A 7,709-nucleotide genomic window follows, 5' to 3' on the forward strand; every position below is an offset into this window, starting at 1 on the left:
CTAAGCTCCTCCAAATGCTCTCTACCATGCTGGTAGTTTCTCCTTCCTTGTTCCTCTCCTCTCCAAGTTCCAAAATAGTGTAGCTCTCATCATCTTTTTGTACTATGGATGCTTATGGAGAGTCAAGATTAAAGTATTTGCTCTAAATATGAATGAAAAGCTAATACTAAATGCTATAGATACTAAGATGATTTGTTTTAAACCAAAATGACAATTATATGAGTTATTTATGCTAAATGCTCTCTAAAATTCACTATAGGTTAAATGCATACAATTTTTCAGGATTATGGCTAAGAATGCTAAATGCTTGAGGATTTGAAAATGAGGAATGTGAGCTCTATTTATAAGAAAAAATGGAACAATGGATGGTTGAGATTGAGTAATCTCAATAAGGGTCAGGATTGAATGATATTCAATCCATGTGAGGGCTTTCAACCCAATCCTAGGATGACAAGTGTAAATGTGAGATAGGTTCAGAGGAGAGGGAATAAGCATTAAATGCTTAACATGACCTGGGAGTTAACTTGGGGATTAGGGTCAAGGTTGGGTTGAGTGAATAAATTCTTTATTCAAAGAATAAAGCTTTTATCCAATGGATAAACTCTTGTGCAAAGGCAAAAGGGATAACCATGGTCAAAGCAATAAATGCTTGAGGAGACACATGAGTGCAAGTTGAAATAACCATAAATGGTTATGTAAGAGCCATTAATGGTCATGTAAGAGCCATTAGTGGTTTTGGAAGACTTTAGAGGTTAAATTGTTGAACACACAAAGCATTGAATGCTTTTCAAAGACTTTGAAGTCTTTGAGAAGTGACTCCAATTTGCTTAAGAATGTGACAATAATTAGGGGATGGATTAGGCTAATCAGGAAGGGGTTAGAAGAATCTAGAAGGGGGTTTAGGAATGCAAGTGGATTTGGTGGGTGAGAGAAAATAGAATTTTATTAAAATAAATTTCATTTATTTCAATAAATAGGTGCAAGTTGCATTTGTAGGAAAATGCAAGTTGGGGGGGGATTTAATGATTTAAATAAATGTTTTATTTAATTTATTTAAAAGAGGAAAGAGGATTAAATGAAATAAATATGATTTATTCATTTAATTGATTTTGTGATTTTGGTATAATGAATTAATTAAAATAATTTGAATAATTTATTTAATTAATAGGAGAATGTTTGAAGATGAATTAATTAAATATTAATTAATTAACTAATGGCTAGTGGATTTTTAATCAAATAAATAGGAAATATTCATTTAATTAAATGGACAGATTTATGTGACTATATTTGCCCCTCTTTGAGATGGTGCGGTTTATCGCGTCGTTTCAAAGAAAGAAAAATAGGTGTGAAGAAATGCCCCATAAAATGTTAATTTAGTGGGTGGTATGCCCCTTCGAGAGATGGGCCGAATTTTTTTGAAAAATTGGGCGATCTCGCGAAAAAGAATGAAAATTGGCAAGGTGGTAGAAGAGAAGAATTAACAATAACGATGAAAGAATGGAAGAAAATAGAGTGAATACGAAGAAATATCAAGCCAGTGAGTACCCTTAGGTCATGCAAGAGATACAGAGCAGATGTAGTGTGTGGTTTGGATTGATGCTATACAATTGATTAAAATTGGTTGGACAATCTGGTGCAATTGGTTTAATTGCCCCGGTCAAGTCAAAGCATGACAGTTGATGTCAGTTGGTCACTTGGACAGGATAAAGTCTGAGTAAGTGAATCAAAGTGACCTGATGGTGACTTAGACAATTGATGTAATTTTCTGATGAATTCAAGGTATATGAAGCAAAATACTCGTTGAGACTTAGACAATTGATGTAATTGTCTGATGTGATTGTGTTTGATTGGTTGATCAATTGATAGTGTGTGCCTGTGATGGATGGCTGTGGGGATTCATGGCAGCCCTGTTGAGACTAGGTCATTATGATAAATGTTTGTTGTAGTCTAGGTTTGCCATGATCGATTAGTTGTTGAGACCTGAAGATACTTGATCAGAGTATCTGTTGATAGTCTAGGTGTGCGTGAGTCGATGTACCTATGCAAACAGAGTGACTTGCTTGAGTGCATGGATGACTTAGGATAAGACGCGCAATCCCTCCTGTTAGAGAATGGATGGTGATGAACGTGACTTGATTGAGTGGATGGGAAACGATGAAGGGATTAGGATGATGTTGAAGATAAGGAGGGTGAGGGAGGGGACTCAATGTTAGATAGAAGATATGGAGGACCTAGGACTGAGTCCTGTGGAAGAAGAGGAAAATAGAGTATCCATTGTCATTACTATGTATGCATGATATGCATCTATTATGAATGTATGGATGGATGCAATGCAATGAAATGCAATATATATAGATGAGATGAAATGACAATCCATTGTGCTTTATTTTTCATCATCAAGCTTTAAAATATTGTAAGAAGATACAAGCATCTTGACATAATGATTCAAGATGACCAGAGTATTTCTTACATGGATTTGATATAGCAAGTTAATACAAACAACTTGATATAATGGGTCAAGTTGACCAGAGTATTGCTTGCGGAACAAACAAGGATCATCTTCGTTCATGCATGACTTGGATCGTCCTCCTTGATCTTGGGTTGATCATATCCTGAGACAAGTTCACACTTTAATAAGAGATAAAAACCTTTATCCAAATTGGAATGAGGAGGAACCAAAGAAGGAGCATTGATCTTGCAAACAAAATAGTATATACATAAAGAATAAAGAATATGGATCCTTGGTAATGGTTCATGCTCATATGGTCAAGGTATATGCTATAGTCAGCAAGCTGTAGTGATCTATGACTGCATTTTGCATAAGATCATGTAGCTTAGTGAACTTCCCACGTAGACACCATGAGGACATGCCCCAAAACTTCATCGGAATAATGCGTCGAAGATACACAAACAATGTTGTAGGAACCTGATACATATAAACGAATGAATTACTCACAAATCAACCAAGTATTTGATAGCTTAACACATAATTTTCTTGTCAAAGAAAATGTCATTTTGTCTTTGTTTTGGTAAGGAAGGATGCATCCTTGTTGAAGACAGTTTTGAGTGTTGATGTTGATTGTTTGGTCAATTTGGACAAGTGATCATCGTGTGAGTATTTTTCAATGCTTGTTTGGTATTTGCTTGGATGAGTATGTACAATGTGTTGCCATGTTTTTGTTTGATTTTTGATGTTTTCTGATGTTTTTGGATTTTGTGGTTTTGAATGTTTTTGGTATTTTGCGAGATAGTTTTCAAATGTTTTTGGTATTTTGAAGATTGTTTTGAATGTTTTTTGGATTTTGCGAGATAGTTTTGAATGAAGAACTTAATGAATCACAAAACAATGTAGAATCCACTTCCATCAATAGGTTAAGGGCATTGCCCCCAGTTTAGACTTGACTATGAAAAAGCGAGATGCAAGATGCATGAAGTACTTTCTTGATTGCAGATTAATAACAAGCCATGGTTTGGATGGATGGATGTGTGTATGGAGTGGATGTGATCGTAACAAGTCTGAAAGACAATAGAGCCATAGCCTTTATGAGTGGTGCCTGTTTGCCAAGTTTTCACCATCGCACTTACCCAAGGTGCCACCGGAGTAGTAGTTCACCATTTGGATGCATGATTTTTCTTTACTCTTTTGATGTTTTTGTATTTTGTTCAGGACCTTTATTTGGATGTTTTTGGTATTTTTGCTAGTATATACGGGAGCCTAACGCTCTGTGCAGCTTATGTATAAAACCTTTTGAGGTGCATGTTGTTGATCGGATCTGCTAGCGGTTCTCCTTCTGAAGTAGCCAACTGATATGCCCCAGACCCAAATACAGCAATGACAACATATGGACCCAGCCAATTTGATTCAAACTTTCCTTGATGTTCTTGGTTGGGTTGGTTACGAGAATTTTCTTGGAGAACAAGATCACCTACCTCGAATGTACGAGGTCTAACTCGATGATTATAGCTTCTGCTCATGTGCTACTGATAGGCCTTGAGGTGATTGTATGCAGCTTGTCGCTTCTCATCAAGTAGCTCTAAGTCTTGGAGACGGGATACTCTGTATGCTTCATCATCGATGATATTGTGCAAGGAAACCTGTAGTGATGGTATCTCAACCTCAATAGGTAAAATAGCTTCGGCACCATAGACCAATGAGTAGGGAGTTGCGGCTGTAGGGGTTTGAATGCTAGTTCGATATGCCCATAGTGCTAGATTCAATTGAACATGCCAATCACGACTGACATCATTGACTGTCTTCTTTAGGATCCTCAATATGTTTTTATTTTATGCTTCGGACTAACCATTGCCTTGTGGGTAATAGGGAGTGGAAAAGCGGTGTTGCATGTGAAATTTTTCACAGAGTTCACGGACATCCTGATTTTTGAAAGGAAGACCGTTATCTGTGATGATGGACATGGGGTACACCATACCGACAGATGATGTAATTAAGGATGAATGAGGTGATCTACTTGCCGATAACTTGGGTAAGTGGAACAGCTTCGATCCACTTTGTGAAATATTCAGTAGTGGTAATAATGAATTTGTGGCCATTAGATGAAGATGGGTGGATTTTACCCACAAGGTCAAGGCCCCATTGACAAAAAGGCCATGGTGTTGTGATTGGTTGCAATTCCTGTGCTGGTGCATGTATTAGGTCTCCATGAACTTGGCATTTCTTGCACTTCCTAACAAAGTAGTAGGAGTCTTTTTCCATGGATGGCCAATAGTATCCAGTGCGTAGGAGTTTCTTGGCTAGTGATGGACCGCTTGCATGAGTTCCACAAATTCCTTCATGTACCTCTTCTAAGGCCTTTCTTATCTCATCCTATTCCAGACATCGAATGAGAGTACCATCAAGACTGCGTCGGTATAGAGTTTCAGCAATAATGGTATATCTAGCGATTTGGCGAATGAAGGTTTTACGTTGGTTAGGACGAAGGGTGTGATCGCGGAGATAGGTGTAAAACTCACCGTACCATGGGGATTTAGAACCGATAAGGTGACATATCATCTCAGATTTGGGGATATCATAAGTGGGAATCCAAAGTTGTTCTACCAAGAACTCGTAGCGTGTTGAATTCTATGGAAGATCTAGGAGAGATGCGATGGTAGCCATAGCGTCAGCAGCTCAATTTTGATATCTTGGTATCTGCTCAAAGGTGATAGTAGTAAATGATGCCTTTAATTTGTCCACCATTTGTTTGTATGGTATGAGTTTATCATCCTTTGTCTGATATTCATCAATTGCTTGTCGAATGACCAATTGGGAGTCGCCATAGACTTGTAGTTCTTGTAACTTCCATTGTACGGCTAGCCTGAGTCCTGTGATCAAGGCCTCATACTCTGCTATGTTGTTGGTGCATGAAAATGTGAGCCTATAAGACTTCGGGATGCTGTCACCTTGAGGTGTGATAAACAAAATGCCTGCCCCCGAGCCATGCCTAGTATACGAACCATAAAAGTATAGTTTCCATGGTTGTGTTGTTGTGATCATGAATATCTCTTCATCTAGAAAATTGGAAATGAGAGGATGATCGTCTATGAGTGGTGCATCAGCCAACTGATCTACAATAAGTTGTCCTTTGATAGCCTTATGATCTACATACTCAATGTCAAATTCACTTAGAATCATCACCCATTTGGCCAGGCGGCCTGTCAATGCTTCTTTACTGAGTAAGTATTTTGGTGGATCAATCTTTGCAATGAGCTGTAGTTTGTGTGTCAATAGATAGTGCCTTAGTTTGGTGGCTACCAAGATTACTGCTAGGCAAGCTCGCTCAATAGGGGTATAATTGAGTTCATAGCCAACCAGTGTGCGAGAAATGTAGTAAACAGCACACTCTTTCCCTTCTGCATTGTGTTGTGCCAATAGTACACCCAATGTTGTACTTGTTGTTGAGATACAGAGTAATAGAGGTCTGCTTGGATCTAGTGGGATCAGCAATGGTGTATTCATGAGATAGTCTTTAAGCATCTGGAATGCTTGCTAGCATCTGGCATCCCATTGAAAGTGGATGTTTTTGTGTAGCAGATGTGTAAAGGGGTGACACTTATCTGCCAGTTGTGCAATATCTACCAGTTGTGCAATGAATCTACGGATGGATTGTAGTTGTCCTTGTAATGTCCTTAGCTGACTGATGTTCTTTGGTAGTGGCATGTCCATGATTGCTTTGACCTTTGCTAGATCAACCTCAATACCTTTGCTTGAGACAATGTATCCTAGAAGCTTCCCTGAGGTTACTCCAAAGACACATTTATTTGGGTTGAGTCGAACATGATATTGTTCCAGTCTATCAAAGATTTTATCTAATATGTTGAGATGACCTTCTCTAGTGAGTGATTTTGCTAGTAAGTCATCAACATAATCTTCCATCATAGTATGCATCATGTCATGGAAGATGGTGGTCATTGTTTGTTGATAGGTTGCTCCTACATTCTTGAGGCTGAAAGGCATTACATTCCAGCAGTATGTGCCCCATGGACATGTGAAGGCTATCTTATGTTGATCCTCTGGTGCGATCTTTATCTGATTGTATCCTAAAAAGCCATCCATGAGCGAAAGCATGGCATGTCCTGTTGTTAGGTCCACTATGATGTTTATGTTTGGTAGGGGGAAGTCATCCTTAGGACATGCTTTATTCAAATCTCTAAAGTCAGTACAAATATGGATGACCCCATTTGGTTTTCCAACAGGCACAATATTGGATATCCACTCTGCATAATCAATGGGTCTAATGAAACCAACATCTAGGAGTTTCTTGAGTTCTACTTTGACTAATACTGCAATCTGAGGATGCATCTTACAAAGCTTCTGCTTGACAGGTTTGGCTTCTTCTACTATAGTGAGGTGATGCATGACTAAATCAGGATCAAGCCCAAGCATGTTTGCATATGACCATGCAAAATTGATCTGACGTTGTTGAAAGAACTCTACAAATTCCTCTGGAGTTAGAAGAGATGCCAGATGTATGTGGTGAGGAGTTTTAGAAGTCCCCACGTTGTATTCTTTTGTTTCCTCAATGAGAATTGTCGATCGTTCCTGCTGTGTACTAGAAGGGAGAATGTCAAACCTTTCATCCTCCGGCGCCTCAGAGAGGTTTTCACCATTGGATACGCTCTTTCTTTTTACTTTTGTTGGATCAAATAATGCCACAGTGTGGTTTTCACTGAAAGATCCATGTTTTATTGTTATATTTTTGTAGCTGAAAGGTTTGGCATCCGCCCCAAAGTATGTTGCGCTATTAAGTTCTATAGCGAATCCAGCTTTGTGATCCCCACTTGGTATGTTATCCCATAGTTCCAAAAAGTCAATGATCGCCTCATCGTTTTGGAAATGATCAAGACATGGGGGATTAGGTTGGTTCCATTCTATGAGTTCAGGATGGATAATGGGCATTACCTCATCGACTAGGTTAAGTTCATTAGATGTGTCAGTGAGGGTTAAGATGTTATGGTGAAGGTCGTTGATGGTACTCTCCCTGTCAGAATCAGGCGTAGGATGTGACGTAGGGTTTGTGGAAGAAGTTTCCAGTTCAGGAACCCAAGAGGTCTTTATTTGTGCTTCTCCGTAAATAGGGATGTCTTTGCAGGGTGGAGGTAGTGATGTGTCTTCCTCATCTGAAGTATTAAGTTGGATGGAATCAAATTCCCATTCATGTGAGTCGGTCTCTGAATCACTTTCTAGTATCCGATTACTATACCATACTAGG

This window comes from Cryptomeria japonica, chromosome 3, assembly GCF_030272615.1.
Source record: "Cryptomeria japonica chromosome 3, Sugi_1.0, whole genome shotgun sequence".
Lineage (NCBI taxonomy): Eukaryota > Viridiplantae > Streptophyta > Pinopsida > Cupressales > Cupressaceae > Cryptomeria > Cryptomeria japonica.